Genomic DNA, 9259 nt, shown 5'->3' with positions numbered 1-9259 from the left:
TCACAGAACACCAAACATAACAGTGGTGACGAGAGTGGGATGTGCTGCCAAACTCGAAGAGCTGAGTCACTAAGGGGGTAAGCCAAGCAACAATGCCAGTACAAAAACGCTGGAGGAAGAGCACTCCCAAGGAACCATCCCTGGGAGATTAGAAGAAGCCTTGGCAGCACAAAGCATTGTGAGGCCGAAAACAATGAAAGCAACTCACCATGGCCAAACTCGGAAAACTATCAGAATTCGACATCGCACATCCAGAGAGGTGGAGCTCGTACGTTGCGAGAGTTGAAAATTACCTTAGAGTCAACCAAGTTCGTGAGGACGGCTTGAAGGCCGCATCACTGCTGTGTGTTTGTGGCCAGGCGATGTTCGAGATCGCCGAAAACGTAATAGCTCTGGCGCCGCTTGAATCTGTTGCTTATTCCAAACTTAAGAGAATGCTCAAAGAACACTTTGAGCCAAAGCTATCGGTCATCGCCTGGAGGCACGCCTTCGAAAGAAGAGACCAACGACCGGGCGAATTGGCTGCCGAATTCATTGCTGCCCTTTGTCAAGTGGCCCGACCCTGCGAGTTCAAAGATCTTGAAGAAAGGCTGCAAGACTGCTTAGTGTGTGGGTTAAGAAGCAGGAATCTCCAACAAAAATTGTTCGCCAAAGAGACTATTTCATTTCAAGGTGTCCTAAGAGAAATCACAGCCGAAGCAGCCACTGGGGGAGCCGTCAAGTCCTTATGGCTCTCCAGGAATGTTCCCTGCACAGAGGCCATCCACCAGGAGGGCGCTGAGAGGGTCGAAGACTCCAAATCGGATCAAGAGATTGATTGGTTACAGCAGCCACCAGAAAGTAGGCCACAACATCCAGTTGACAAGGCAGTTCCCTTCTCTCGATGTGCGGGGTATGGAGGCCGACACAAACGTGTGGACTGCAGGTTCTGCACAGCAACGTGTCGGGCGTGTGGCAAGCAAGGCCACATCGCCGCAGTCTGTCAGGGTCGTCGGAGAGAGAGTCCACCAGAAGAGTTTCCCTAGAAAGGTACCGGGGCCCCAGGGCAACACAGGGTGGACTATTGCGCCACTAGGAGGAGCGTACTTAGAACAGGTGCCCATCGCCCTCTTAAGGAAAAACTGCAGCTCAAAGTCAAGCTGCAGGGAGTTCCATGCAACATGGAACTAGATACGAGGTCCTCATTATCCATAATTTCCCAGGGGACTTTCAAACATATTTGCAGTTGCAGTGGCAAAAGAGTTAAGCTCAAGCCTTCAAACCTCGTGTTAACTGATTTCCAAAACTCCCGAGTAACAGTCAAGGGGGAAGCTACACTCAGGGTGCACTTCAAGGAATTTGAGGGGCCCCTGGAAGTTATAGTAGTTGAGGGCAACCACACAAGCCTCATTGGGCTTGATTGGTTTGATGCATTGGGAATCAATGTAACTGGAATAAACAGCACACAAGCAGTGGACTTAGTGGCAGTTTGCCGGGAGTTTGCTGACGTTTTTAGCCCTCACTTAGGGAAATATAAGGGTCCTCCCATAGCTCTTCGGCTTGATCCTGCCATAACTCCAATACGGATCAAGCCGCATAGAGTGCCCTTCGCCCTCAAGCAGAAGATCAATGCAGAGCTGGACAAGCTGATGCAGCAAGGCATCCTGCAGCCAGTTGATAGCAGTCAATGGGAAACACCCATAGTTATGCCACTTAAAGCCAACGGAGAGGTGCAAATATGTGCAGATTACAAGTGCACTATCAATAGAGCACTCCAACAACATGCATATCCGGTGCCTGTAGTCAGTCACATTTTGGCGTCACTACAGGGAGGTCGCATCTTTGCCAAGTTAGATTTGGCTATCAGCAACTGCCGGTGGATGATGTCACGGCAGAAGGTCAAACCATAGTTACTCACAGAGGTGCTTTCAAGGTTAAGCACCTACAATTTGGGGTCAGTGTTGCCCCAGGCCTCTTCCAGGGAATGATGGAGCGCATGCTCAAGGGTATTCCAGGCATGTGCCCATATTTCGATGATGTGCTCATAGCTGGGGAATCAGTCGAAAAATTGGCAGAATGGCTCAAGGCTGTCCTTCAGTTCTTCCACGAAGTGGGAGAAATGTAAGATTGGGATAGCTTCAACTGAGTTCCTTGGTTTCCATATAGATGCCCAAGGCATTCATCCTGCTGAATCCAAGCTCAAAGCAATTCAGCAGGCCCCCAGTCCAAAATCAAAGGGAGAACTCCAAGCATTTCTTGGACTGCTCAATTTTTATCATGTCTTCCTATCTCACAAGGCCGCAGTGGCAGAGCCATTACACCGGCTCTTGGACAAACATGCACAGTGGAAGTGGACCAGGGTCCACGATAGGAGCTTCTCAGCAGTCAAATCACTGCTGTCTTCAAATTCAGTTTTGATGCATTTTAATGAAAAGCTGCCTGTCTGCATCGCTTGTGATGCATCACCATATGGGTTGGGGCTGTGTTGAGTCATTTAATGGTTGACGGAAGGCAAATTCCAATAGCCTATTACTCGAGGACCTTGTCCTCTGCAGAGCATAATTACGCTCAAATAGATAAAGAGGCCTTGGCCATAGTGGCAGGGATCAAGAAGTTTCATGACTATCTATATGGTAGGCCCTTCACGGTCTTCACAGACCATAAGCCACTCCTGGGGTTGTTCACAACGAACAAGCAAACACCCCAGATCATATCCCATAGGATGCTGAGGTGGTCAATTTTTCTGTCAGCGTATGATTATAGTTTGATTCATAAACCAGGTAGAGAAATGGGCCACGCAGACGGCCTTAGCAGACTGACCCTGCCTCAGTTAGAGCCCAACCCCACTCCAGCCATGCGCATCCTGGCTATTCAGGACCTGCCTGAGTCTCCCCTTAACGCAGGGGACGTGGCTGCAGAGACAGCTTCAGACATGATGGCTGAGCCGTGTGCTGAACTGGGTGCTCACAGGATGGCTGGAAAATAGTCCCGGGCCTAATTTTCAGAGTTTCAGCAGGAGGAAGGATGAGTTGTCAGCCCTACAGGGGGTGCATCTTGTGGGGTAGTCGGGTGGTAGTCCCGAACTCACTGAGGACTAGAGTCTTGGAGTCTCTGCATGAGGGACATCCAGGAATAGTCCAGATGAAGGCACTCGCATGAAGCTACCTTTGGTGGCCTGGGCTGGACAAAGATATTGAGGCTCACAGTTGCCATATTTGCCAGCAATCTAGGCCAGAGATGCCCCATGCCCCTGTCCACCGATGGGAAACCACACACGCCCCATGGTCCAGGATTCACATCGATTATGCAGGACCTTTCCAGGGATAACTCTTCCTCATTGTGGTGGACAGTCACTCCAAGTGGTTAGAGGTTGCACCTGTCCCCACCATGGGGACCAGGACCATACAAGAACTGCACAGGATTTTTGCCACACATGGGTTACCCAATGTGATAGTTTCTGACAATAAGGCCCAGTTTACTGCTTCAGAATTTCAGTCCTTTTTAAGGGCAAATATGATCAGACACGCCACATCAGCCCCTTTTCACCCGGCTTCGAACGGTCAAGCGGAGCGCATGGTCCAAACAATGAAGGAATCCTTAAAGCGGATAGTCTCAGGTAATTGGCAACACAGACTGGCAGATTTTCTACTCTGCCAACGTACAACCCCATGCACTTCTACAGGCAGAAGCCCAGCAGAATTAAGATGGAGCCGGCGTTTGATCACAAAACTGGATTGCCTACATCCAGATAGAGTTGCCTCACAAGCAACACAGCCAAAGGCACCACGGCACTTGCAAGTTGGCGACCCGATCTGGGTGAGGAACTACGGGCTAGGGGCACTGTGGGTGGTAGCTGTGGTTTGTAATGTGACTGGGCCACTTTCTTACGAAGTGGTCCTGAAAGACAGTCACGTGCTACTCAGGCATATTGACCAACTGCGGCAGGGGTTAACAAACCAGCCAATAACTCATGACTCTAGTGACAGTCAAACTCAGGAGCAGCACGATGGCAGTAGTGCATCAGACTCTACCAGCGACGGTGGAGCTCTCCGACTAAGGGATGAGACTCAAGCGTCTGGTGAGTCAGTCCCAACCACTGATACCACAACCAATGGACAATGCCAGCTGACAGCTCCATTTTCAGGACTGGTGGACTCTGTTCCACCTGTGGACACTGGCTTGGGCCTACCAGGACAGCCCAGCCACAGACTTGAGTCTACCCATGATAGATGGGTCCCATAGCCCTGGACTTCCAAACCTGGCAGGCGAGCTGACTGACCAGGGGTTCCAGCAGTTCTGAGGCATTCGGAATGGATGAAAAGGCCACCAATGTATTTAAGGGACCATGTTCAACATATGACCTTATGAACTATCTAGGGGAAAGGGGTGTGATGTATTTAGGTGAATTACTTGGAATTGTTGAAAAAACGGTCATAAGACTCTGTCAGTTAAGAGCCAGACTTGCTGTCTACATGCTAATTATCTTGTGTTAAAGCAGGAACTAATACTTGAATCCTATTGGCTGCCACCTAGTGGTTGAGTGTATAAATAGGGGTGGAGCTGCATTTATTCAGGCTTCTGTTTAAACCTTTAATAAAGAGTTGTTTGTTCACCTGCTACCTCGTCGATGTCTCACAGAACACCAAACATAACATACACTCAACAGCAACAAACACTTAGAACCAGGGCTTTTTTTCAGCCGGATGCGCCGCCTTGGCGCAAGGCCGTGGAAAAAGGCCCGGCCGGCGTGGCCTTTATCGGGGAGGGTGTGGCCTTTATCGGGGAGGGTTTAAAATGAACGTAAGGACAAGAGATTTCCCCGCCAGGATCCCAAACTACTCCCGCACCGGTCCAAACTCAAGGCGGTGGAAAAGTCCGAGAAAAAAAGCCCTGCTTAGAACTATTGTAAAAGGCATGTGATTGCAAAAATGTGACATGCAAGCCTCTTGCAGACTAGGTTGGCTTTTAAACAGAGAAAATTGTGCCTTTGCAGTTGTGTACGTTCATAGTGTGACAATTGTTCAAACATAGCTGACAAGTACAAGTCAATTGTGAAAATGATATGAAATACAGGTAGTCCTAAACTTATAAACTTATTGTTCAGCAACCATTTAAAGTAATAATGGCACTGAAAAAAATTACTTACAACCAGCCCTCATAGCTTACAACTGTTGTAGCATCCCCAAGGTCACATAATCAAAATTCAGACACTTGGCAACCAACAGATATTTATTACGGTTGCCCAAAGTCATCTGATCACCATTTGTGATCTTCCCAGCCAACTTCCAACAAGCAAAGTCAATGGGGGAAGCTGGATTTGAGTAAAGACTGTGTGATTCACTTAAGAACTGCAGTGATTTGTTTAACAATCTTGGCAAAAAAGCTTGTAAAATTGGATGTGACTCATTTAATGGACACCTTGCTTAGCAATGGAAATTCTGGTCCTAACTGTGGTTGTAAGTCAGGGACTGCCTATGTGCAATTTTATGATGTGTAGGAAGACCCCCTCCCAAGACTAAAATATTCTTTATTCTTAATATTAAAAAGAGACAGAATATTATATTTTCCCAAAGGAGAAATAGAGGAAAAAAATCTTAACAAAGGCAGAAAGCAGCCCCAGTTTTTCTTAATAGCCTCAAGCAAAAGCCTCAAGTCTTTAGAAATGGATATTTTGTACCTATTAAGAAAGACTAGGCCAATCTATTCATTTAAAAAATGACTTCAGCCCCCACAGCTGATGGGATTAAAAATTTACATTCCCCCACCCAAAGTCTAAGGACAGGACATGACCTTTAGGACATAATAGGATTAACCTATTAACCAGGCTCACTACATTGTACAACCATCTGGAGTATCTCAACCAGAACTTTATAAGGATCTGTCCATTCACTCAGCCATTTTATCAGCTGTCCCAGAACTTGCTGGTTCTGCTCATCAATAAACAGAAACCTTCTTTTCTAAGCAGCCTCCATTTTATTTCCAGTGTCTTACTTCCAGCTTGGAACTGGACCTGATTTTTCTTCCTACAGATATGTAATTTCATTGGCTTCCTACCTGGTTCCCCTGCAGATTCCTATACATTTTCCCCCAGATTGACAGAAAATATAGAAGAACAGAACACTGGATGAAGATTGTTTCTAGCAATTTATTTTCATTCTCTTATGCTTTAACTGCAGATCAGGAGAATAATACATCATGAGTAGCAGCAGCCCAGTGAGTGGACATTGATTGTGTGATATTTTGCATTTTTCTATTGGTCCACTAGAGAGAGCAATGACCACCCTGTGGTGTTCTGTTTCTGTTGGAGTAAAGATGATTGTACCTTCAAATTGCTCTAATTTGAAAAAAAGTAGTATTGGGGAAATGTCTCCACTTTATCTTAACCTTTAAAAAGACCCTTATTTTTACAACAAATTCTATACAATGAAGAAATATTTTTAGTTTGTAACAAATTTATTGTAAGTCAATTTCACCAATTAGAGTATTTTTCAGTCATATCATCTGACTGATTTTATTGTCCCTTATAGTTGTCCATTGCCCTTTTCTGGTCATTTCCATTCTGTAGTAATCTTTTTGAGAATTATAGATGCCATTCCCAATGTCATTACAGAATAAATGTCAACCTCCAGCTCGAATATCCAAATAAAGTCCAGGATTATTGAATACAGGCTTGATATAGGTGAAGGAAAACTAACTCTAAAATTCCAAGGCATCTAACCATAGCATATAACATTAACATTCTCAGCCCAGCCTCCCAGATGTCCACGTAGCTCATGTGAACAATTTCTCTTTGTTATGAGAACTGTTATCTTCTCCATACTTGCTAGAATGTTCTTGAAAGGTTTCCAGACAGCCATCTTTCAGCAAACTTCTGAAGAACTGGAGAGGTTTCGTTTCTCTAACTAACCCAGTCGAAAGCATCATCTCCCCCCCCTGCCTCTTATTCTAATGGCAAGATGAAAACAAAGAGGCACGTATCTGCAAAACTTTCACTGTTGACACGTTGCCCCCTCAACAGAAAAATGGATTTGAAAAAATATTAAAATAAACAGATACATACATTGATTTCTATTTCATTTAATCCTAGTGGGAAAAAATTCACAAAAATTGGAAAAAACAACTTATCTCTTAAGACCACAAAATAAATCTGAGGACAAGAAAACTGATTGGATAAAATGGACTGTAGAGATGTCAGGAACAACGGAGAGAAAGGAAATGATAAGAGAAGTGGAGAGAAAGAAAAAGAAAAAGATTTTCAACAAACATGGAAAGGCAAAAGCCCCGTACAAAGACATTTCACCTAATTTTCTTTTTATATCTACAGTAACATTTATGAACATATAGAAAGACCTTTCAACCCAGCAAAATAAATTGATCAAGAAAGAAATCAAGAAAATTGATCAAGAAAAAGATCAAAGGGCAAAGAAAAAAGATTAAAGTAGAAATCAAGAAAATAGATGATGGGACCTACCAGAAAGAATACTTTAAAAAGAAACACTTGTTTGAATATGGTTAAAGTCTTGTGGAAAATGAAAGGACTCTTACAAATCCCAGAGGGTGTTAGCAGAGAGGTTTATTTGTGCAGGTTCAGAAGCAACAAAGACAGGCAATTCTGAACAAGGAGGGCATGATCAAACTTCAGTTTTATACTTTCCCTTTCTCAGGAACAAAGGACTATACATTGTAATACACATTGTAATACATTAGGATCGTTTCTCACGGGCATACAATGGTAGGTTTTGCTACATACAAAGTATCCATGTGCAATGCGCATTTGGTTAGTCACACATTACTGACACAGAATTTTCCAAGTGATTATGCATTACATCATTATTCTAGCAATTATGCAGACAAATCATTATTCCAGCAATTGTTCATTATTCTACCTTATTTTACCACATTTTCCCCCCCTTTGGAAGTTTTCTCGCTTAAACTTCCATTATTCGTCCTCCAATTCAGGATCTTTAGAGGGCAACACTTTATATTCCCATAAAGCTAACATTGTTTCATGTTTTGCAGTTAATTGGGCTGTACTTTCTGAGATTCTTCGAATTATTGCTATAACACAAGGGAGTAAGCAGGGAATCAAAATACATCCTAGAATTAACAAGATTGCTATAAGTATGATGGTTTGTAGGCCTGGTAACTTTGGCCACCATCCTGAAAATATGTCTTCCATATTAAATCCATTCCAGGTTTGTACCGGAACGTGAGCTAATTTGACCATTCTGTCTGTTATGTCTTTCAGCACTTTTCCACTTTCATCTATTTCGATGCAACAGTTTGTTAGGTTGAATTTTCCACATACCCCTCCTTCTTTGGCCAACAGATAATCCAAGGCTAACCTATTTTGCATAATATATGTCCTGGATTTCACATTTTCTTTGGCCAATTCAGTTAGTCCTTTCACAGTCTCATTGGTAATTAACTCTACCACCGCTTGTAACCTAATGATTCTGTTGATCATGTAAATAGGGGTACGGTATCCATACATTCCATCCTCAGCCCAAGTAGCTGGGCCATAAACTAGGATGATGCGGCAAGGTGGCCATTCATTTTCTTGCCAAGTGATTCCTGCGCATTGGGTGTATGCACTTGGTTCCCTTTTTTGTCTTACATTGCCAATTTCTATAAGAAATTTTATTTATTTTTTCCATCATAAAAAACAATCATAAGTAAACACAATAACCAATCAATAACCCCCCACCCACCCCTGAACTTCCCAAACCTAATCCCAGGATAATATTCATATAAAAGTAAACAAATACTAATATCTCTAACTCCACAAAATATCTTAATCTACAAGAAAAGATAGAAGTGAACAAACTTAAAGAAATCTAGAAACCTAAATTATATTCTACCACTCTATGTTTCTTTTGAATATAAACAATCCATCTTCTCCATATTGATAAAAATTGTTCATTCAAATGGTTCTTCAAGTAAGCCGAGATCTTTGCCATTTCAGCAAGATACGAAACTTTCAATCTCCAGTCTCCCATCGTAGGCAGAATTGGGCTCTTCCAATTTTGGGCTATTAGCAATCGGGCAGCAGATAAACAATAAAGCATCAAATTTGTTTCTTTTGCATCTAAATCTTGCACAATACCTAAAAGAAACAATTGTGGAAGGAAAATAATCCTTTTTTAAAAAATCTGCTGTAGGTTCCACCATAATTGTACCCAAAAGGCCTTAATAACCTTACAAGTCCACCACATATGAAAAAAGGTTGCATCTGGATGACCACACCTCCAACACTTGGATTCATAATTCGAATAGATAC

General features: G+C 43.4%; 1 pseudogene; it reads left to right on the top strand.

The window, feature by feature from the left end:
* The first annotated feature begins 209 nt into the window (after window positions 1-209).
* On the top strand, window positions 210-4221 carry LOC114922738 (annotated as a pseudogene).
* Window positions 4222-9259: the final 5038 nt, after the last annotated feature.

The sequence above is a fragment of the Protobothrops mucrosquamatus genome, unplaced genomic scaffold, assembly GCF_001527695.2.
Source record: "Protobothrops mucrosquamatus isolate PMUCROS unplaced genomic scaffold, P.Mucros_1.0 scaffold749, whole genome shotgun sequence".
NCBI classification, from domain to species: Eukaryota; Metazoa; Chordata; class Lepidosauria; order Squamata; family Viperidae; genus Protobothrops; species Protobothrops mucrosquamatus.
This window is presented reverse-complemented; position numbering and strand designations above follow the sequence as displayed.